Source organism: Rhinolophus sinicus, linkage group LG03 (assembly GCF_036562045.2).
Source record: "Rhinolophus sinicus isolate RSC01 linkage group LG03, ASM3656204v1, whole genome shotgun sequence".
NCBI lineage: Eukaryota > Metazoa > Chordata > Mammalia > Chiroptera > Rhinolophidae > Rhinolophus > Rhinolophus sinicus.
Genome location: NC_133753.1, coordinates 79,530,140 through 79,554,888, shown reverse-complemented (window position 1 = coordinate 79,554,888; position 24,749 = coordinate 79,530,140). Strand labels below are relative to the sequence as shown.

General features: G+C 40.0%; 1 protein-coding gene across 4 annotated transcripts in view; it reads right to left on the bottom strand.

Moving 5' to 3' along the window:
• AKAP6 (A-kinase anchoring protein 6) overlaps window positions 1-24,052 on the bottom strand; it is a 461,784-nt gene extending 437,732 nt beyond the window's left edge. For 2 of the 4 annotated variants that reach the window (XM_019754535.2, XM_019754539.2), the window contains exon 1: window positions 23,901-24,052. The gene's annotated coding sequence lies outside the window, so the exon portion shown is untranslated. Of the gene's footprint in view, window positions 1-8,131; window positions 8,242-23,900 lie in introns of all 4 variants that reach the window. The other 2 variants (XM_074328129.1, XM_074328130.1) reach the window with 2 other exon arrangements.
• Between the last annotated feature and the right edge of the window lie 697 nt (window positions 24,053-24,749).

Genomic DNA, 24,749 nt, shown 5'->3' with positions numbered 1-24,749 from the left:
TGTTCAGGAAAAAGAGGATATTTGCATAGTCTCTGAATGCCTCCCCCAGATTTAATAATGACTGGACATGCTAATAACACATGCCTACAGATTCTTTGATAGGCCTCCCTCCAACAGGTAAGGTTCAAGCCCTTGACTGTGGCTGGACTTAGTGACTTGCTGCAAAGGAATGTAGCATAGAAAGGAAAAAATAGTAGCTTTGCTGGCAACACCACCGTAACCAAGTAATCAAGGGTAAAATCACCAGCAATCAGTTGTGTGGCTATCAGGAGCCCTCGTATATTATGTGATGAGAAAGGCACATCACTTCTGCGGTCTTCTCCCTAAAATCTATAACCTCAATTTATGTAGGAGAAAACACCAGACATACTCAAATTGCAGGATGTTTTAGAAAATACCACAAGTCTTCAAAAGTACCAAAGTCATAAAAGACAAGGAAAGAAAGAGAAACTGTCATAGACTAGAGAAGACCAAAGAGATACGATGATTAGATGCAATGTGGGATCCTAGAGTGGCTCCTGGGACAGAAAGGGGGCATTAACGGAAAAAATAGGAAAATCTGGGGGGGAAAGTCTACACTTTGGTTAATAGTGGTGTGTCAGTGCTATTGCAGACAGTGCCATGTGAGCTGGTGCATTGTCGTGATGCAAGAGCCATGAATAGTTGGCGAAAAGTTCAGGTCGTCTAACTTTTTCATGCAGCCTTTTCAGCACTTCCAAATAGTAAACTTGGTTAACTGTTTGTCCAGTTGGTACAAATTCATAATGAATAATCTCCGATATCAAAAACATTAGCAACGTCGCTGCAACAAGTTCATGAACTTGTCAAAACTTGTATATGGGGAAATTTTGGATGATCTTTTCAATTCTTTTATAAATCTAAAATTTCAAAATGAAAAGCTTTTAAAAGTATTCCTTTCCTTTCCCTGCTTCTTATATGTATATTGCACTTCCATTTTTCTAAAATGAGCATGTTTTCTTGATAAATCGGAACAAAAAGAAAGATGTTCATATTTAAAGACCATCTTCTTGGAGAAGGCGCCTCTCAAGAGGGTGAATTGCTCTTATGCCTCACTCCCTCAGGGTTTTGTCTGCTCAGTAACTCTGTGATAGTGCTCAGTTCTTCCTACTTATTTTAAGTTGTTATGTGCGTCTTTTTTGGCAGCTCTACTGAGGCCAGGGCTCTTTTAATCCCACCCAGCATTTAGAATCCAATGAGTGTTGGCTGAGTTACTATCATGGAAGGAAGCCTCCATCCATCCAAGCCCAGTCCCTGAGCCAGTCCCAGCTTTGGGACCAGCCTGCCAGCTGCTGTTTCTCCAAACCCTCTCTGCACCTGGGGCCTCAGCAGGTGTCTGCTCTGACGCAACCTTACACCAGACCTCTGAAGCCAATCAGACCCATGACAATTCTAATCTCTACCCTCGCTGGTCACCACTGAGCATACAGCCTATATGGTCATTAATACTTACCCAGTGGGTTTCCCATATATCTTCCCATCTGGCCCACACACCACGGCTTCTCTCCCTTTCCACTATCCCCACCCACCACTTCAGCTCCAAAGTAAGCTCACGTACAGCCTGTACCTATCCTCAGAATATTACATTCTCCTATCAGCGTTCTGGGATCATGGCTCTCCTGCTGTGACACTCCTATTGAAAGTTTAAAAACCAGAATACCCCTAGAGTAAATGGCTGCAGCTGACTGCACACATGCCCCCGCCCTCCCCTCCCCACCACCACCACCACCACGAACACACAGGTTACAGACAAAACCTAGAGGGGAAAAAAAAAAGAAAAAAAAAGTATATTCAAATTTCTTAGAGGCAAAATTTCTTTTTTTATGAGAAAATAAGCAAGTATTTGTTTTTATTCTGGGAACAAATAGTTTCCTGACTTCTTATATTAAGCATCAACCGCAAGATTTACACAGGAATAGGGATACCAAGTTCTGGACCAAGGAAGTGTAAGAAGTGGCAAAGATCAATGCTGATGTCCACTTTTGGTGCTTTACCATAAACCTAAACTTTGTACTTGGAAATCTGACCCAGAGCTCTAAAACAGAAACTTGGGAACTGGAGTACCCTTTTGGAGCCACAGCTAATGCAAGTGGTATTTCAGAACCTTTGAAGCAACCCTTTTCAAGCTAGGTTAGCAACAGAGTAAACACAATGCCTTGGGGTGCCTTGTTTCAATTCTGTAGGAGACAGCGGTCTGGGCGTGGCCCGAGAGTCACGTGGATGTGCTCAAAGTTAGCTTCTCCCGTTCCGTAAAGTGTTGCGGATACTTTTTGCTTTTCATCTGCAATCTTTCACAATCTTTTGAATAATAAGTAATTGACAGCAAAACTACTACAAGGAGAGAATGCTAAATACAATCCCATAGCTAAGGCAGCCACACATGACACAGTGTAGGTTGCACATCACACAGAGGCACCACTTCTGGAGGTGGGGGTTCTTCCCATCACAGATATCACAGATTTATATATTTATTACTGTGGTTTTCCAGAAAACGACAGGAGAGCACCATGTTCTAATAAAATCAGTCTATGATGACAATTTCCTAAAGGTAAAAGTAAAGTGGTCTGAGAAAGGACGTCTTTTCTAATTTGCATTAAGATGCCATATGGACCAACAGCAGCCACGATTTTATTGCATGCTGTAAGATTGCTTTCCATTCAGCAATTCTGTCTCTCAATTCTTCAACATCAATCCACAGTAAGAGCCCACAAATATTCCTGACTTTTTGGCTATTCCTCTAAATTTCCACTTGCAGTAAATCTAACGTCAACTCAGATAAACATTTATAGATATGGGGAAAAAATCTATTTCAGACAAAATCATACTATGTCTAGTTAAAACAGTACCTTAAAACAGGCATGTTTGGCTGAGCTTTATGTACAGAAACTCATACCAGCTTTTAAATGCTTACCATTTTGTTTTCCCTGCACAACCATTCCTTGACCTAGTTTCACCACTAGAGAGGTGAATTATGTCACATAGTGAAGCTAAAATTTTCCCCTAAGTTTGTAATGGAGGAGACTAATTAGTTTTCTCTCGTCCCCTAAAATAAACTACTCTCTGTGTGAATCACATAATAGTGATTTTTTTTTTTTTTACCGACACTAAATATGTTGACAAATATTTGCTGGGAACAATGACCATATGGTAAGAACCCCTACTTACTACGCTAAGAGCTAGAAATACATCAATGAGTAAAATATGGTCCTTTTCCTCAAGAACTTCCTATTTCAGTGGAAAAGAAGTATATGGCTACCTGATTACAATTCGTGTATTCTGAAACAGTATGGTAATATGAACTTTACTAGAGACATATGCTAGGTTCAAGGATGAAAGGGGGAGGGAGGGATCAACTATATGTGAGGCATCGAAGAAGCTTCAAAGAACTTGTATCAGTTCCAGTTCTTTTGCTGTAAACAACAGAACCCATATGATCTAATGCAAGCAAAAAGAAATGTACTGAAGGAACATGAAGTGGATCGCAGATTCTAAGGAAAAACTGAAGACTTCATCCATACAAAAGGCAGGAAAAGAGAATGCCCAGGGGGATCAGGGGAGCAGGATGGAAAGGCCGCCATCCATCATTTCCTGACTTGCTTGTCTGCTTGGTCTGGCTTGGAGTCTTGTGTCCCCCCCTTGGGCTAGGAGAGAGAAGGGCATCTAAACTGACAGCCCAATATCCACAGACAAGGGTAGCTCCCGAGACGGCACACGGGTACCAGAAGGCAAAAGGATGCAAGGCAAGCAAAAGCAGATGTCCATCTCAGGGGGTCTCACTGGCAACCTAAGCAAGAGCAGTTCCTGTGTTAAGGGGCACGGAATCCAGATTGCTTTAGGCTAAGGGCTGACGTAAAGTGAAGCAGCGTATCCTACTCTGTTAAAAAGCTTGGCTGTGAGAAAAGAGAAATGGAACAACAGTAGGAAATAAAGGCAGGATCAAGGAAGGTGTTTTTTGTTGTTGGTTTTTTCTTTTTGGTTCTTGTTTATTTGTAACCTAGAAGAGATGTGAGCATATTTATAGATAGAGGAAGGAGCCATAGCAATAGGAAGGGTTTAAGATCTAGGTGAGCCATGGAAGATGGATTTAATCTGGACAGAAAGAGTTACTATTGCCATTTGCCATGCCAGCCACTGACTGTACCAGATACCATGCCAAACATTATCTTCTCATACTAACAAGGAGGCACCATAATTATGTCCATTTCACAGAATGGGAAACTGAGCATTAGAAAGTTTTAAGTAAATTGCCCAAGGTCACACAGCTACAGTGGTAAAGCAAGAAACAAGCACATTTGTTCCAAAGCCCATGCTTTTAACAATGTTTTGCCTCTTCCTATAAAACTCAGAGAAAATAGGTCAAGAGGGGTGTGCCAGCTTGTAGATTTGTACCAGGGAGGTAGGACATGGGAGAGATTCCTATTATTTGCTTCACTTTCCTCTGCAAACATATACCAGCCATCAGTTGAGAAATGAGAGGTTGGGAATGGCACAGTGAGGCTGACCAGTGAAGGATTATTACAGTGTGAGCTGGGAATGGGAGAGAACTGGCTGTGATAGGAGAAAAGGCCAGAGAAGCATGCTGAAGACTCTACACACACACACACACACACTCACACTCACACACACACACACACACACACACACACACACACAGTCCCCAAGGTTGCACAGGAATCAATGCCCATGGCCGTGTTACTCTCCAGCTTCTACACCAGGGCTACCCAGTGGTGGTAGGAGGCATCTACTTAAGACAGAGGTAGCGTGATACTTAAGACTGACCCAGGCTCAAGTCCCAGCTCTACTGTGTTACAAGGAGGGTGAAAATAAAGAAAACCTTATTCAGATTAGTAATTTCTCTGGCTCTGAGGTCAGATAATCAGAGGTTATCATTTTTATCCTACCTGAGCCAGCAGTAAAGTATTGCTTTTAAATTATACACACACGTAAACATTTCTATCACTAACAACTTCGGTTAGCATCCATCTACAAAGCTATGACCTAAATGTGGTCAACTAGAAACATCTTTCCTACTTCTATATATTTTTTAATGACTCATAACTTTCTTCTCTTCATCTTCATTTCTTAAAAATCCATGATCACTAAATACTATTTTTAGAGCACAACAGGTAATAATCTTGGATAATATGACAAAAATTTAGAAATGCCAAAAAATATCTATAAAAAGTATACCTAAAAGGCTTAAAAAATTAAGTAAGATGTAAACTCAATAGTCCTCTGTGGAAGCAATACTCTCTAACAAACATTTAAAAATCACCTGGAAAATCATTACATTCTTTTTCAAAACCAAGTCCATGATTTAGTGTTTAGTGGAGAAAAAAAGAAGTTACAAGACAAAATGAAAAGCAAGATTCCAGTTATATATTTTTCAAGTATGTACATGTAGATTATAGAAAGTATTTGGGAAAATTTACACTAACTTGTTAAACTCCATTTACCTCTGGGATTGGAATGGGGTAGGCTTGGAGTTTACTACTTAGAGAAGAGGGGAATTTTCATTTTCTACAATACTCTAATTTTTAAAACATAAGCCTGTATTACTTTTTAAACTTTCAACTATTTTATTTACTTATTTGCTTATTCATTTATCTGTTTTAATATTTTTTTATTTTGAAATAATTTTAGATTTACAGAAAAGCTGTAAAGGTAGTACAGAGAGTTCCCATAATACCCTGTCTCCTCCATTGTTATCACCTCATATTATTAAGGTTCATGCGTAAAAACTGTAAAGCTGAACTTGGTACATTACTATTAATTAAAATCCAGACTTTATTTGAATTTCACCTGTTCTTCCATCAATGTCCTCTTTTGTCGAGGACCCAAACTAGAGTACCACATTGCATTTAATTGTCTTATCTCCTTGGTCTCTTCTGGTCTGTGACAGTTTCTTGGGCCTTCCTTGTTTTTCATGACCTTGACAGCTTCGAGGAAGACAGCCCAGGTATCTTGTAGAATGTTGCCGAATCTGGATTTGTCTGATGATTCTCTCATGACTAGAATGGTGTTATGGTTTTATGGAGAGAACACCATTGAGATGATGTGACCTTATTATTACATCATATCAGGGGTACATGACACCAGCATGACATCACTGATGATGTTAACCTTCATCACTTGCCTAAGGTGGTGCTTGTCAGACTTCACTGTAAATTTACTGTTTTTCCCTTTCCATACTCTGCTCCTTAGAAATAAGTCACTGAGTCTAACCCACCTTCAGGGTGGCAGAGAGGTGGGTTAAGCTCTTACTCTTACAGACAGGAGTACTTACATATGAGGTCGGACAATTAAGTTCGCAAACTTGTTGCAACGATGTTGCTAACCTTTTTTTTTGATATCAGAGGGATTATTCATTATGAATTTGTACCAACTGGACAGTTAACCAAGTTTACTATTTGGAAGTGCTGAAAAGGCTGCGTGAAAAAGTTAGATGACCTGAACTTTTTGCCAACAATTCATGGCTCTTGCATCACGACAATGCACCAGCTCACACGGCACTGTCTGTGAGGGAGTTTTTAGCCAGTAAACAAATAACTATATTGGAACACCCTCCCTACTCACCTGATCTGGTTCCCAATGACTTCTTTCTTTACCTGAAGATAAAGGAAATATTGAAAGGAAGACATTTTGATGACATTCAGGACATCAAGGGTAATACAATGACAGCTCTGATGGCCATTCCAAAAAACAGAGTTCCAAAATTGCTTTGAAGTGTGGACTAGGCTCTGGCCTCAGTGCAAAGCTTCCCAAGGGGAGTACTTCGAAGGTGACCATAATGATATTCAGCAATGAGGTATGTAGCACTTTTTCTAGGATGAGTTCGTGAACATAATTGTCAGAACTGGTACATTATCTGGAATTCCTCTACAAAAAAAGATGTCTCTTCTCCCTGTTTGTTTATTTATTCAATCATTTACTCATGTTAATATGCATTCACTCATGTACATTTATTTATGCTTTGGACTATAACTCAATACTACATTACTTATTATATTGCTCAAATTGTTTCAAAATTTGGTCATTAAAAACTCTTTCTGCTTGACTCCTATGTCACTTTGCCATGCCCCACCCTTCTGTTTTCTGAGCAGTTCCTTATTTATTGAACATCAGACTGACGTTCATACTCACCTTAAATTTTCCCCTGCCCTAGCCCTATAATTAGCCATTTCTCCAAGGAGCCCTGATTTCTTTTAATGAAGAATAGTGTTTAGAAACCAAGATCTGGGCACTGAGTGTGTCCCTTCAACTATCTTTTAATAATTGGTTGAAGATTTAATTAGTGTATGTGAAGCACTCTTTACCATAGAGCCTGATGTAGGAAGTAATAAATGGAAGAAAGCCATTGTTGTTGTTCTTATTATTATTATGCACATTTGTAAATTTGGAACTTCTAAGTCCTAAACCAAAATTGTATCCTATTAGTCATTATATCAAACCCAAATAAGCCCACAGATCTTTCTATGTTTCTGAGGCTCAGGACCATATAAGACCAAGAAACAGACATTCCTCCACCCGTGATCCATGAGTCTGCATTCTCTGGCCATAAAATAAATAAAATATTTTTCCTCGTTTCTTAGCATCTACACAAAGCCATAAAATCAAAAGATTTCTGTGGAAAAAGATGTCCCTTGATTTTTAAGTTTTTCAGTTTAAAGGAAACATTTGAAGGGCATTTCAAAAATAATCACTCCCATATACAAGCCAAACTCACTTTGCGTCTATAGAGTGCAGTTTTGAATTCCTGCCCAAAATAGTTGTTGTTTTGAAATACTGCAATGTCATTGGCATGGAAATGGCCATTGTCCAATAGATCTACAAAAGTCCCTTCAAACAATTCCTGTTGTGTCAAATACCAATATCATTGCTCTTATTGAGTAATAGGTACTAGAGTCCTTTTTATGAACCACGTGAACAACACAAGCATGCTAAGGGGGTGACTTAAAGGGGACCTGTACTTCAAGTATTCTGGCCAGTTAGAGTGACCGCCTGAAATCCTCTGGGCACAAGAATCAGAGATGTATTCTGGGAGGAGGATCCTGGGACCAATGGGCAAGTTCGGGACACCAGAATAGGAATGAGTAAAAGATATAGGCATTACCTTTCCAGGCATCACCTGGGCCCTGCAGAATTGTTGGGTAGGGAGCACTGTGGCAAACTCACCCTGGTTTCGGACATATCAGAAGCCTCGTAGGGTCCAGGGTAAGAGCACTGCAGGAAGAACGGTACATGATAAAAGGAAGCAGACGTCCCCTGATCTGACAAAACTCTTCTTGAGCTTTGCAGTATCCATATTCTGCTCACCAAACACTCTAGATTTCTATTTTGTTTGTGCATAGCCGCCTTTTGCTCTTTGTATTTCAGAATGTATTGATTTTAATTTTGGTTATTCTTGCTTTGTTCCAGGCCTACATTCTTCTGGGTAAAGCCAGTGGATCCACACGATCGGCTGCAGCTTCTAAAATCCCCTGACACCTGTCCAGCATATTTCTGGTCGGGCCCACCTTGAACTTTTGCTTTCGTTCCCTGTGTGCTCCCACACAGCTGTCCCCTCTAGGTCTTTGACCTGCTTACTCCTTCATCTCCATCTCACTGTCCAAAGCAGCTCCTGGCCTGGGTTGATGGCCCTCAGGGACTATGTGGTTTCACACAAATGTCCTCCAGACCATGGAAAGTATCCCAACTTCCTTGAGGAAAAAAGTTGTAAGAACCAAAACAACCAAATCCATCTTGTGGGAATTTAAGCAAAGCCTCATAATTCTGATGAGGATTCTGTCCTCTCCTCAAGAAAAGGTACAGGAGGGTCCAAACCAGCAGAAGCAGCAGATGCCTTACTTTCTAACATTGGGGTATTACTATTAACCAAACTTGATTAAAAAGTGGCCAATAGGCAGAGGGCTTCAATTCCAGGCAGCCAGCACTGGAAGTGCATATACTCAGGTGCATTGGTTTTACAAAGAGAGCATGGGATTGAGAGGCATTTATGCCTGGGTTCATTTTTGTATCCATCCCTCACCAGCTAAGAGACTCTGGGTAAATCATAGATCATAAGCATCGCCGTAAAATGGTAACCCAGTGTTACAAGATTTGTAATTTACTTTTTTAAAAACTTCAGTATAATCTGTGATATGTATGACGATTAATTTAAGTTTCATTTCTAGGCATCAGCTAAAGTGATATCTGGAATATACAGTTCACGGGTGGTGGGGATGTGCCAGCCAGTATTATTTTGGAAATGGGATGCCCTTACCCCCACCTTGATCAATAACCATTGCCTTACCATTTAGAAAACTTAAATGAATACTCCTTGGCAAAATTAAAAGATATTCAAGACATGTGAGTTAGCTAAAATATTGCAGAAACACTTATAAGGAGAAAAGACAAGAATCCTCAGATGTACCCCTCAGTGATGTCTAAAACTCGATCCCTAATCTGTCCTTGTCTCCAACCACTGGGTGAGAAGAATTTCTGATTGCATGATGCTTACTAAAGGATGCAAAGTCCTACCTCCAGCAGAGCTTTTATTCAATATACAGTTGGAGCACCTGAAAAGAAACAGAGCTGGGACTTCATCGGCCAGACCAGATTGTATGAACTATTTTGTGCCAGCTTTGTAATGAATGCTAGTCTGATAAATAACTCTGCATGGTCAACTTTGGTCTGAGGTTTGCATTCATTACAGCTTAACAGCAAGCTTCTTGGGAAGCTACTCTGGATTCCAAAAAGAACCTGAGAAGTGGGTGTGATCAAATTGGCTTTAAGAAATTCTCAATTTTCATACCCTATAGAGTTGTTGAGGAGTTACATGTGAAAAGAGGATGGTAAACTCTAAAATTCAGGACAAACATACTGTCTCAGAAATATTTTTGATTTCCATCACCCAAGTTTCCTCAGGGCTCACCAGCCTGGAGGTACAAATGAAGTGACATTATGGGTTATATATCACATTTTTTGTTTCTTTCACCTTTCTCCCTCTCTTACCAGCCTCACCAGAGTCAGCTACGTAAAAACAGGGCCTTATGTAAAATGTCATGAAGTTCAGGAATGGGTCTCGTGTATGCGCACACTCATTACAATGTGGGCAGGAGAGCAGCCCACACTCATTACGGTGTTTGCCAGAAGGAGTGCTGTTTCCTTGGCACACCAGGCCCCTCCCACTAACACTCTAGAGCAGTGGCCTGTGGGTGGGGGCTCACTCCAGGGCAGATGCAAGGTACCCTTGGAGTGTGAAGAAAATATTCGAGTTTCTGTTTAATTTTTGTTTCATCCTTTTTAATTTTTACATTTGTATGTGTTTCATAAAAAACATACAAGAGAGGGCTTAGACATTTTTTCACAGATTAGGATATCAAAAAGAATTTAGAAACCTCTGATTAAAGTATCGGTGGATAATGAGAAACACGCCTTTCTCTCTCTTGTACAATATACTCTCCTGAAGGCTGCTAAATCTGTGCTCTTGTGCTCAAATGAGGAAATGAGGTACAGATTCTTTAGAGGAATAGCTCGTGCGTACATCCTACTTGTCCCGCCCCAGCTTTTATAGGACCAACCCTGGGCGTGATGGAGAGAGAACACCTCCTCGGGACCCACATTATACTGGGCTTAGAATCAGTCCGCCTCTCTTAGGATCCGTTCTCTGCAGAAACCTCTTCTAATCCTGGTGTCAACATACTGTGTCTGCTGATGGCACAGACCACCAACTCATCACAGACATAGGGCAGACATTCAGCACATGGGCCACACATGGCTGGAGCTCCGTGATTGTGGCAATGCAAGCTGAGAGGCACAAGACTCCTCCACAGCTGACAGAGCAGGAACAGTAACCTTTCACTGCAAAATCACATAATCCTTTCCAAAGCAAAACTTTATCTGTAGCAGGAGCACCCCTTTAGGCAATTTTGCCCCCTGAGAGTAGATGCATAACCTCTGAGCCCGCTTACATATTCCACACCTATGGGGAAAACGCGAAGTTAACTGTATAGAGTATTTTAATACCCGAGCATGCAACAGATTGTGTGAGATGAATCTGCATTAAAGAAGTAAATACACATTTTAAAATATGGAATTTCCCTTGACAAGATTGTGAGCGTTTTAACGGTAAGTTTTATTATTCACTGGGCCCAAAACAATTTTCTATGGAAACAGTTTCCCCAAATTAGAAAGGAAGTATAAAAAAAAAGAAAATTTGATATATAAATATTGGTTGTATTGTGACGTGGTCGTTCCTGTCCAATTTAGGGAACAAGCACGGTAGTCGGACAGGATGCTGGTACAAGACTAATGTGACCACTGAAATCCCACAGGTCTGGGACTGGAACAGAAATTCTCCTAAAACAAGACCGAGCAGTGAGGCTGGCCATCAGCAGTGAGTCTACCTTTTATCTCATGAACAGCCCCAGCCTCCACTCACCACTCCTGAGAATTTCCTGTAGCCCAGGCTCTGTGCTGGGTGTCTTACACACACTGTGTCTAAACTACACAACGCTTGTCAAGACAGGTACTATGAAGAAACACAGCGCCCAGAAAGGTTAGGCAACTCTCCCTAGGCACAGAGCTGGTGCGTGACTGGGATGGGAATTCAGAAGATCTAACTGACTCAAGCCCCGCTCACCAACATGCCACCTGCCTTCCTCATGGGAACCAGTCATCCGAATCCTTCACAGGGACATAAAGGGTGCTGATTGAACATCACTGCGAACAATGCCAGCGTTGTGGGCCCAGTGTTACAACGGGCTCCTGTCCATTGGAATTAATCCTAAAGACAAATGAGACTCACGTCTGCAACAAAGAACTACACTCTGGTGCTGAACTCAGCAGTATGTAATCCTCTGGAGTCAGGATGCAGTAACTTTATATATCAACTTTGGAACTCTTTGATCAGATAAACTTTTATTTCAAAGTGAAAACAAAAATAACAAACTCTTCAACACATCTCCTGTCCGTCCGAGTCCCCATCCAGTGCTCACACAGTACACTAGCCAGACTGGATACCTGAGGTTGTCCAGGACACAGGCTTTAACAGAACTGAAAAAGGTTCAGAGCGCAGCCAGGAAGATCACAGAGGATGTAAGGATCTTCCATGAGAAAATATCTAATAATACCAGGGCTATGGTTCAGAAAAGGGGAAGCCACAAGGTGGGAAGCATGACCTAACTCTCTATTACACAATAAAAAATTATTTGGGGTGATCCTAAGCTCATTTTCTCCACATCCCAGAGAGTTAGAAACTGCAGGAATTGGTAACTCATGAGTCATCAGCATATGGCTACAGGAGAAGCCATCCACCAGCACAGGATCATCCAGAAAAAAAAAGAGTTTAATATCTGTCCCTTCCAGATTCATGGTCTCGTGGGAATTACTTTAGATTAAATAAAACATTAAACTTGTTTACCTAACAGGTATTAAATATATAGTACTCTTCTGAACATTTAACCTCTACGACTTTTTTCAGCTCAAAAAATTCTACAAAATAAAATTTTAAATCTATTTGCTATAAATACCTACAATTTAATTGTCCAAAGTTTTCATAAGTTTGTGACGACTACTCAAAAAACAAAATATAGAAAAGGAGAACAGTTGAAGTAAATCTGTGAATGCCAAGTGAATTGTGAAATTATTGCTCCAGAGAGAGTTATGTGACGATGATGGGAAAGACAACCGTCCTATTCTCCCCCAAAACGTCCCCTGGGAACCTTTTCAAAAGTCTACCCTGCCCTACTCTTCCTAGGAATCTGTCCTTTCTTGTGACCATTTCTCTTTTAATCTATTAAGACTTGTTTGCTCTCATAACTAACCCTTTAGATATGTGTGACTGAGGGACCACTGTGATGGTTAATGGTAACGGTATCACAACCAGTTGTTACCAAGGGTGAAGCATGTATCAGCACCATTCTGAGAGCCATGGACATTCTGAGATTCTCGGCGACTGTGAGGCAGGCCTCAGCATTTCCATTCTACAAACAAGGAAACGGTAGCTCAGCAAAGTTGAACAACTTACCCAAGGCACATATAACTTAGTAGCAGGAAAGCAGAATTCAATCCCAGATGTCTTTCACCAAAGGCCCAGTGTGCTCTTCGCACTACTTCCCTAAGTCATTTGAGGACTGACTTGCTCACTGGCTTATAAAAATAGTCAAGACTAACATTGTTATGATAATTAACAAATTATTGGGTTGACTCACTGCCGATTGGGTGAAACTGTCGCTACTTGGCCATTTTTGACCTATAAAAACAGGAATTCCATATGGTTTGACCTTATAAAAGCACAAACACTGGTATTTTTTGTGAATGTCTGGAGCAATAGTGTGAGTTTCTAAAGAGATTCCACACCCAGTAGGACGGGTAGAAGAGAGCTCAATATTTCACTCAGCTCATTAACAGAAAAGACGTGCTATGGATAAAAAGAGAAAGAACACATAGAAAATACGTGAATTTGCAAGATAAGGAAACTATTAAAAAGTTTGTTGTCACAGTAATTTGTCAAAGTGAAACCTTATGTATTGACAATAGTTCAACCATCAAGAGTACTGTGAAACACAAGATAACAAAAAACACAAAGATAAAATTTAAATGGTGTATAAATTAAAATGATTTCATCTAAATGAGGGCACTGAGCACATTTAAAACATTCTATGGAACATCATTTAAGAAACATCAAAAGGCTGAACAATTGAAAGGTATGGAGAACCCTGTAAGTGAGACAAAATATAAGAGCTAAAAGGAAAAAAAAATCATTTAAATTTCACTGTTCTGTTTTATTGTGAAAGAAATTAAAGTTCAGGAAGATTATATCAGCAGGTGCCAAGACTCAGGTTCCTGACTCCCAGTCCAGGGCTCCTTAAAATATCAGAATAACATGCAATTTGAGCACAATAATGTCTCTGTGTGTGGCAACAGCCATGGGATGTACCGCAGATGTAAAAAAATGTTCATGAAGCATAATTTTTATCTTATAGCATGATGAGGTTACTCAAAGTAAATATTAATAGCATTACATTTTCTTATTCAGCCTGTTATTATGGTATAACAAGAACACTGCCTTCTCCCAGGATGTTTTCCTAATTGCTTTTGGATATCGTGTTGCCTTTTTAAAGAGGAAGGCATTCTAAAAATAGAATGGTTTGAATTTCAAGGAAAAAGAATCTCACACCTGCTCACTGAGAAATACTCAATTCAAAAGCATAACATTTGGAATATGTCTTTGATACAAAATTCAGCTATAGACATCCATTGCCAAAATACAGTCTGTCTCTAATTCAAAATAAATAGCAGAAATCAGCTACCTTAATTATTTCCTTCATATATGAGGCTGCCTGTTCTTCTGATCAAACAACTGTAATGCTGTGTGCCTGTGCTTTGCTTTCTCATTAGAGCATTTTTAATAGCAATAGGGAAGAGAGAGCTGCTCTGGCTTATCATTCTCCCTATCTGGTGCTTTCCTTGAAGACCCTTTCAAAATCCACCAATCCATAAATCACTCTGAAATTTACAGTTAAGATTAAATGTTTAAAGGAGAATAAATAATTGTGGCTGAACGAGACTCAAATTCACTAAAGAAATGGAAAGAAAGAGACAACCACCAACAGAAGAACCAATGTATCTTTCAAATGACCTGTGAAACCCTACCTCCTTTGCAGAAACCTTACGGACAGGAAGAACCCATCAGAGCTGCCAGGACAATACCTCTGCTTTCAATGGAAGAATTTAGAATAATTGGATGGTGCATGATGCCCTAACCATCAGCCATAAGAGACCCTTGGCATGCTATCTGGAATAGCAAGAATCACTCAAGCGTGTTTAGAACCTTGAAAAGTATCACTGCAAAAGAGAATTAATTTTCTACATACTGAATACAGCCATGTTTCCTTCCTCATGGGGTTAAGTGACTTCATTCATTCTTGCAACAAACATGTATGAAGCACCTATCATCTGCCTGGCATTATTCTAGGAGCTAAGGAAACATCAATGAACAAAATAGACAAAAACCTCTGCCCTCATGCAACTTGCTTTATACTTGGGGAGACAAACAATAAATAAGTAAAATGTGTAGTTTGCAGATGGTGATAAGTGCTATGGAGAAAAATTAAGTGAGAAAAGGAAATTAAGTAAGAGAATATAAGTGCCTAGCAAAGTATAAGCATTTAAAATATATTAAAGGGTTTTTCTTTGCACTAATAAAAGCTCTGAAAATTATTTCCTTGGTTTTGGGATTGGAGTTGAGGAAAAATTACATTTCTTCTTAGGAGAGTAATAATCTCATCCCACTACTTCTGAGTAGTGAAATAATAATAACTTTTATTTATCAAATGTGGGCTTTGTGCCAATAACTTTACATAAAAATACTTTTTTCCATCCTGTAAAATGGATATTTTCCCCATTATAAACGAGGAAAATGACATTCTACGAAACTCAAGATCACAGATCTAATAATTTTATATTAGAGCTAAGATTCAAAGGAAAATGCCCTTAGCTCCAAAATCCACCCTGCCGGCCTAAGAGGACCAAGCAAAAGGTAACATAACCAGCTTCAGAAGAGACACACATCTCCATATTATTTTTAACATACCAGGTTTTTCTTTCTGTTCTTTGCTCTGTAATTATTAGGTTTATTTGCTGTGAAGGTGAATAAATCCATATACTTCGTCTTAATTTTTTTATTATTCTTTAAGAAAATAATGAAAATCATGGTCTCTGGCATGATGTTTTTTGCTGGTTCTTAGATGCTAAATCTTAACACCATCCTTGTGTAAATACCACATTAGATACCCAAACAAAAAGCAGCAAAGTGCTGTCTACCAGCTTGACTAAACCTACAGTGATTTTTTTTTTTTTTGGCAATAGCTTGCACCAAATGAGAAGTTTCCATTTTGGGTTGCAGGATACTAAAATCCAACAATTTACACATATGTATATAGACTGATACTCTATGGGCAGGAGATTAGTGGGAAGGGTGGGTGGTCCCATGAGAGCAGGAGCCATGTTTGCCTTCTTGACTCTCAGCATCTCCTGATACCCTAAACCTGAACACCTTTTCACTTTGGTTAGTCAAAATTCAAATGTTTAAAAATCATGGTATCAATTATTTGTTACTAAATTAGTGAAAACCATAATATCTTAATTCACCAGTATGATCCTTGGTTAGTTTGTGTTTGTCTTTATTTTTACCTGGTTTTATGTTTGTCTTTACTTTTACCTTTATTTTAGAACTGTTCTTCCTCTTCAAGCAGCCGCTTTTCTGAGAAGGCATTCCCCACAGTGTTCTGGAAGCTGCATGCCACTCATAGCCCAGGCTGAAGCAGCTTGCATCTCTCTGGCATCTTGCTGTGCTCCCCACCTTCTCACTACCACCTCCCCCTATTTTTATTTCGTTTTCATTGAAAATGCAATGTACCAATAACACTGAAGGACAAAATGTTTTAAAAACTGCATTTGCACACTTGTTTTCATTTCTGCATTTCATCTTCTGCCAGTAAGGCCTTGCTGTTTCAGTTATTTCTAGCTGATGTCACAGACAGCCTGCACACAGACAGCCTCCAAGTGATTAACAGGAGTTTTAAAGAGTCATTCCCTTGTAATTCACACAGAAAACAGGTTAAATACAGTGCAAAATTTGAATTAACGTTGAAAAGCTAAATGTAAGTAAACTGCTGCAAAATCAAATGGAATGGGAATAAACAGTGGCTGGGGAGCTGAGGGCCTGGGGAACTGCAGTGTGGAGGGTTATGTTGGGTTCAGAGCTGTCCCAGAAAGTGACGGTGACAGGAGGCTGGTGGGGTACAAACAAATGACGAGCACTAAAAACTGAAAAGGCTGAGAGTGGCCAGTAAAAAATAATCTTGAGTGGACCAGAAAAAGTAATGAGTTATGTTAGAAAAAAAAATTTTAATCAAGGAATTGAATGAAAAGAACAGAAGATGAGAGGACAGCCCCAGATACGCCCAGGGCTCCATCTCAGGTTACCTCCCTAACAAGGGAAGAACTACTCAGGACCTTCCAGAAGCAGAGCCCAGACAACACTATGTTAAATCTACGATAAGCTCTCCAGGTAATCTACACACGCATGCCTTTGGTCCTCCTAATGTGCAAAGTGTATATTCCTTCAGCACATGACCTTGGACATGATAGACATTTGACGCATTTGTTGATTGTTGACTATTGGTGAAATCATCTGAAACAGCTTGTTTAACAGCTTGTACAGTGGTGGATATGATGGGCATTAGGATTGTTTCAGGGTACAGAGTGAAGGCCATGGGGCTTGATCCTTAGAGAAGACTCCATCACCCCACCTCACTCCATCCCAGCCTTCTAAGGGATAACAAGAACCCCTTATGGATTTGTCAGGTCTTTTGTTTATGCTCACATAGCCAAAAAAAGAAAAATATATATTACCTTTTTCCTATATAGTAACTGCGGTCATTCATATTAATTTTCAAACAATTCTCAGAACATCTGTGGATTCATACAGCCACTTCTCACTATGACATAATAGGTTGCACATATTACAAGGCCCAGGAGTCTGTCACCAGAACGGCATAATTATAAACAGTAATGGGCGGATCTGGACTTATGAACATTAGCATGGCTGGAACTGCCTTGCTGGAGAAGGGTTCATTATAAATATTGACTGTGATTCCCTTTTTAATTTAAAAAAGTGTGAACTCTTCTTTAGTAATCTAACCTCAAATTATAGGTGCCCCCAGCCTCCTGGAGAGAGAGAATAGGAAAAAAAGGACAATGCTAAAAAAAATACCCAGCCAGAATAAAAATGTTGTGTAATTTTAATGAGAGTTAAACAAAGAGGGAGATAAAAGTAATCCAGTAGTAAAATAAAGGGCAGGAGAATTAATATAAACAATGAACCAATAGGATGGTTAATTAGCTTGCTTTGCAAAGAAGATTTAATTTCTCCCCTGAAAGCAATGGTGGTGACAAATAAGCCTGACCCACCAATATCTTCAGGTATAATGTAATATGTCCCCCATTGCCTATAAAAGAAACGCCACTGAATTACTGTGCCTGGTGCTGAATTGCCATGGATGTCTCTATATTACCATGCATGTGGTCTCTGCTCTGGATTGTTTTGACAATGAATTCTTAAGCTCTATAATTTTTATTTGAATTGTTCCAGAGCAGAGGTCTCAAACTCAAACACCCACAGGGCTCAAACTCAAACACCCACCCAGCAGCAGTGGGGATAAATGGATGGGACTGGGAGAGATCATTATGAATTGGAGAATATCGTTCTATCTTAGGCAGTCAACTCTTGCTAAGTGAGCCACATCACCTAATTCTTAACGATAAGCTTGAAACTCAGATTTGTGTGGCAATGTTGTATATCAAAAGGGCCATATAGGACTGGCTACAGAAGTTCCAGGGTCCAGTGCCAGTATACAATGAAAATGCAGAATCCCTTGATCAAAAATTATTAAGAATTTCAAGATGGCAGCTGCAGAGCATTAAACTAAGTGTGGATGCTTTCAAACACAGGAACCTATGGGACTGCACAGGTTGCACGCCCAGGAAGCCTGCCCAGGAGCCATACAAAACAAGATGCAGGCCAGGTTCAGCTCATGAATCATCCAGCTGCAGACCCTGTTCTAAAGGTTCCACATTCTCTCCCCATTTCCCCTTATGACTCAAAGCACACAGTTGCAAGATGGTTGGGAGAGTTTGGAGCATGCCCGTGAGCTGAAGAACAGAATAAAACATGGCTGGTGGCTTACATGGGAAACAAAGTCTCTTCTTTGTCCTCACCAAACCTTAAAGCCCACTGAGGGATTCAGCTGCTGACCTGTGTGCTCGTGGAGAAGAAATCTTCTATGTTATTAATTCAAAATACTTATTTGTATCTATGGCCAAAGTCCTATAAAAAGGGGTATTCCCTGGAAAAGCCTTCACACTCAGAGTCCATCTACCATGTTGGGTAAGTGCAAGGGCCATAAAAGAGGAATAATCAAACGATTGTCACAAGTCAGACATACCTTATACATGAGTGAATCTGCCCCTGAAAAATTCATGAAAATACAACCATAGTTTTGAATCCATTAGTTAAGATGATAATTTAGAGAAATGCTTTCCATTTAAAGTGATGTTTGTAGGGCACCCCAGGGTGAATGGACAGACTGCTCACGTCTGGAGGTGACTGGTACACCCACCCCATGTGGCACATCCCTCCACCGATACACTGGCTAGAACTTCCAATTTAGAAGGCTTTCTGGGACAAAGTTTTTAAAGGTGAGAAATATCTTTTATAAAGATGAAAAAAAAATCTCTCCTTAACTATCTGTCACATAAATTTCATATTTCCATATGTCAGGTTTTTTGTCAATTGAGATAGACACAGACTTTTTGGTTGATTACAATTACACTTTTCAGGATAGCTTATACCAACAAAATGCTAATTACCATATTGGCTTTGTCCACACCCAGATTCTAATCCAAATGCAAGCAGATAAAAAAACAACTATTATTCAAAGCAATGATTTTACCTCTGTATGTATGCCATATATGTATCTGTACCTATACATATACGCAGAGATAATCTATTAGCAGATGGAATAATAGTAAATAGAAACAGTATTACAGTACCAGACAGAATAAATTATTCCACCTCAAATTTACCTATTTGTTTTTGTCTCCCCCTCTAGAATTTAGTGAGGGAGGAGATTTGCATCTGTCTTATTCACTCCTGTGTTCCCTAACATTACCTGGCACATAGTAGATACTCAAAAAATATTTGTTGAACTGAATCAAATCCATAGGATCAAAACAAGTTATCACTCACTGATTCTAGGATTGGAAATAGAAGCAAATCAGAGACACGTACAGCAGGACCATCAACTTCCATAAATTCCACTGGCTTTTTTATTCCCTAATTAGAATGAAACTTGTATAGTTACTGCACTTAGTAACTGTTGTTCTCTAATCAGCCTCTCATTCCTGTAGCTCACGCAGACATGAGCTGGGGCCTCCCTGGAACAGGCGAGGACAAAGGTTAACTTCTTCCCAGAACCTAGAGAAGGCCAATGAGCTCTATGGAATAATATTTCTAAGTATTCACCATGCCGGAATCAATATCAATGTGCTCTCAGTATGTGCATTTGCCCCACAGTGAAACAAAGAACAGCCCTTAGAGTCCAGTAATGACACTGGGCGTGGAGAGCTGGGGATGGGCAAGATGGTGCAGAGATAACTATATGGGCTCTCTTCAAACACAAGGCTTCCAGGATGTTGCGCCAGACTGATTCTTGTACTTTGTCAGAGATAGGCAGTATTTGGATTCAGCCACTGATACACTCAGCAGAATAACTCTCTTTTATCTTCTTGACCCAAGAGATGATTTCAGAGTACACCTTCCTGGCTGTGAGAGTTTTCTCTTCTATCCTCTCCTGGTGTTGCCAGGGAATGCAAATGTCTTCAAGTTAGCAGGGTGCTACATAAGAAGCTGATGAGACAGGTACAACAAACTTGAATCATTACCAACAGCTAAAATCTGCTTTTAGTGCCTCTCCACCTTGCCCATGCTCATTTGTGTAGCATTTTCCACAGAAAGATATCTTTCCGCTAGAAAGATAGGTCAAATAACAGTGGTGGCAAAAAGTGAGTATCAATTCTTCGTTACTTAAATCTCTAGGATCAGAGTAGGATCTAACCAAGATTCATGCTCATTCTTAGAGTAAAACAGATCTTAGTGTTGTAAATGGGATTTCATTCTACACGTGAAATGTGATTTTCCAATTAGAATGAGACGGGCACGGAGAGTATGACAGACTGAAGATGGCCGACCTGTATGGTATACACAGTTATGATGGTATGAAAATAAGATGACTGTGGGTAAGCATGAGGCTGCCACAGTCAAATCACACTGGTTTGAAATCCTGGCTCAATCACTTTTTAACTATGTGACCTTAGCCGAATTGGTAACCTGGCAAAGCTGTGGTTTCTGCAAAATGTGAATAATAACACCTAATCCTATAAAGCAAGATTGTTACTCTCTACCTCGCAATGTCATTATAAGAACTAAATAAGATATACCGGGGGTGCCAAAAACATGTATACACATTTTAAGAGATGTTAACACTTTGGTCAATGTTGCTCAAGCAGTAGTTCGCCATCATCAGAAGTGTCTGGACGCTGATGGTAACCACTTTGAGCACCTCTTGTAATTGCAGAAGTCAAAAGTGACTTGTAGTCATCTTTTTTTATTACTATATATTAACTATTACAATTTTAAAACAGTTTTTCCCTTTCTTAAAATGTGTATACATTTTTTGTCACCCCTGGTATATAATGCTTAGTCCAGTGCCTGATAAATAATAAGAACTGAATAAAAGATAGCTGTACTTGTTATGATTATTATTTTTATCACCCCCACCATGGCCTAGTTAACTGCAAAGAAGGAACTTCTTAGCAACTTGGCAATTCAGTAAAGAAAGCTATAACCAAAAGCATGGGGAAGGCTAGCTCCTTGTGAGGGTGCACAGTCTAAACTTGGCCACACAGTAAATATGGTCTTGAGAACCTTTCACTCATCACTGTCAGACAAAACTCTTTCAATTCTAGGCAATTTCAGTGAAACCCCACTAAATGCAGCCATAGAGCAATCTTTCCCTTCCCCCACATACTCCTTGGGGATCTATGAAAACTAAGGCAACTGAAATAGTCTTCGCCAGTAATTAAGACATGCAGCTAATCAGAGAGCAGCATAGGCTGTGGCCCTCTGCAAAGAAACCGAGCACCAGGATGACAGCTCCCATTACTAGGCTTTGTTCTCCTGGAGCAAAAAGAACACAAAAGCATAAAGTTGGGGCACCGTAACTGCATTTTGAATATTTGCAGGGGCGGCGGGGAGGTTACAGGCTCATCCAAACTGGAAGGCTATTCCACCAGATAACTGCGTCAGCCCACACCCATCACCACCTTCCCTACTCCTAAAACATGACTCCACTTTTTTTCTAACGCTGCCCTTAAGAAATCTGGCTTTGAGACTTCCAGTAATTGTACAAATCACCCCTGATGAAGCAGCTGAGAGCTCTGCTAGACAAAAGAAACAAAAATTAAGCAAATAACACTCATTAAAATGTCGCCTTTGGTTATTTTTACTCTTAGCAATTCATGTTACCAAACAAGTCTTTCTTCATCACTTTTCCTTGGAAGTAATACTTTAAAAGAATTCTAATGGGCACTGAGTAATTTTCTCCAGACTCATAACCCAGCCACGAGATACGTTCCCTTCCCCCATCACCATCTAGCACTCCTCCCTGTCACCTTAGAGCTTCTGACTTGGCTGCGTTCATACCCAGCAGTCCCAGCAGAGCTTTCGCTTCACATTATACGACAAAAAAGCAGGCAATGAACAATTCATGCTCCTAAGTGCTTGCAATAAAGCCAGGCTGAGCTGACCTTTCCCATCCCGTACAGCTGCATGTCAGCCATATAAGCTTCAAGGATCAAGAGTAGCATGTGTGCAATGTGTATAAACAAACTAATTAAAACCCAAGGTCTTTCATTCCAGCTAGTGCCTAATGGGACCAATATGCTTGACTCTGTGCAAAAAAAAAAAAAAAAAAATCACTCTAAGCTGGTTCAAGGTATTGCCCTTCCTATGTTACATCTCTTTCAGGCTCAACAAACAGCCTAAAAAGGAGAGGAACTCAGGGTTGCTATTTTTCCCTATGAGACTTTTCAAATAAAAACTATCAACTCAGCAGCACTGAGCTACAAGGCCACTCCCTGATTCTAAGTGGACATATTGATCAATTGAACTGACATGTGCCTCCTCCTTTCTCTCCCTTAGTAGCAATCAGCTGCACCAGGGAAATCCATTTCATTTCCCAAAACAAAAGGTAACACACTGCTCCTTATCTGACACTGTCAGACCACATTTTTTAGGGGGGAAAAATAAAGAGAGAGAATGAAGATGCCTAAAGACAGACGTAGGAGTTGAAATGAACATGATACATGTTTACCTGGAGTTTCAGAACTGAGTTGAGGTTATGACTGAGCCCAGACGTCTGTATTCACCACAATCACTGAGGACCCTGCTATTTACTCATCTTACCAGATCCTGGCTAAAGTTAAACAAGAGATAGCAACACCACTGCTACTTCCAGAGGCTCTCCTCAGGGTAGCCTTCATTGCAACTGCCGCAGAGAGGAGACTTGTTACAAGTCAGCCTGCAAACAACTCCAGCTATTTTAGAGACTAGCGAGAGACAGAAAAATATTGTGGCAGTCCTTCAACTAACTATGAAGGACGTGGGCTGAAGGAATACCATGTAAATCAAAGGCTCAAGTCATTTTTATTTAGTTGGAGTCCTCATGTTTTTAATCAATTCTGTCTTGAACATGCAAGAGATCCCCTTTCACATCAGGGTTATGTCAAATGCTTATTCAGCAGTCGTTGCTTGCCATGAAGAAACTGAAACCCAACCGAGGTAAATACTAAATTTCATACTGCAAATCACTAAATATTTCATAAATCACAAGAGCAAATAGGGGACCAATTAGATCTGTCCCATAAAAAAAAGAAATAGATAGCTTTACCATGCTGAAAATCTGTGAACCACCCATCTTAGAGCCTATTTGGGGTTTTGCAACAGAAAATTATCTTATGTTTATGAAAAATTCCATAAGGACACTGAAAATAACAGGCAGAGATGGAGCAAGAATAATTTATGTATTTTGATTCCTTTATGACTCTTACAGGCCTTTGTCTTAACCCAGCAGCCTGAAAAACAGATTTAGGTAAAACAGCCCTTCTTTCCCTAGTCCATTTTAAGCAGACAACCTCCCCCCCCATCTCCGCCTTAGCAGACACAGGCTAACCAACAAAACAACCGTGCAATTAATGCCCAGACATTTAACACTCACCATCTCCTGCTCCCACCGTCTTCTTTTGATGTTTACAGCACATCTGTAGGATGCAATACTAGGAGATGCCTTGTTTGACCTGCTGCATGATGCTGTGACATCAGTTCAGATGATGCAGCTCATTATGGGAAAGGCTGCTGTTGCTATGGCAACTGGGATGTGCCAGGAATCCTAGCTGCATTTCTAGTGGAGCCTGAGACAATACGGAAGCCCTGTAAGAAACAGACGATATGCAAAATTTAGACCAAAGGAAGAGGATCCCTCACAGGACTGGAAATCCATAGGTTTAAAAGGGATTTCCCTGAAGACACTTTGGAAAAAATAAAAATTACCTCCTACTTTGTTACACATTTAGAAATGGGGTGGGGGCTGGGGGTGATATAGGTTTAGTACTGAGAAAATAAAAACTCAAATGGGCAATGTTTCTCTGTTAGGCAATTTGATCACTTTTTCTTCCCTGGACAGCATTATGGTACCTTTTTAGAAGCTATTAAAAAGATCTTTTGCTCATTTGTCAAAGACCAAAAGAACAAAGCAGGGAGCAGAAAAAGAATTGAAAATGGAATATAAACAGCTGAGAAAGTGACTCTAATTGTAAGTAGGCCTTAATTCTCAAAACATGAACAAACTCTTACCAACAAAGTCTACCCTGATCGATTCCCTGATGGACACCAACCCACAGAACCTTCTCATTCAGAGAACATCAAGCGGGCACATACCGTGTTTCCCCGAAAATAAGACCTAGCTGGACAATTAGCTCTAATGCGTCTTTTGGAGCAAAAATTAATATAAGACCCAGTCTTTATTATACTAAATTATATTATATTATGTTATGTTATGTTATGTTAT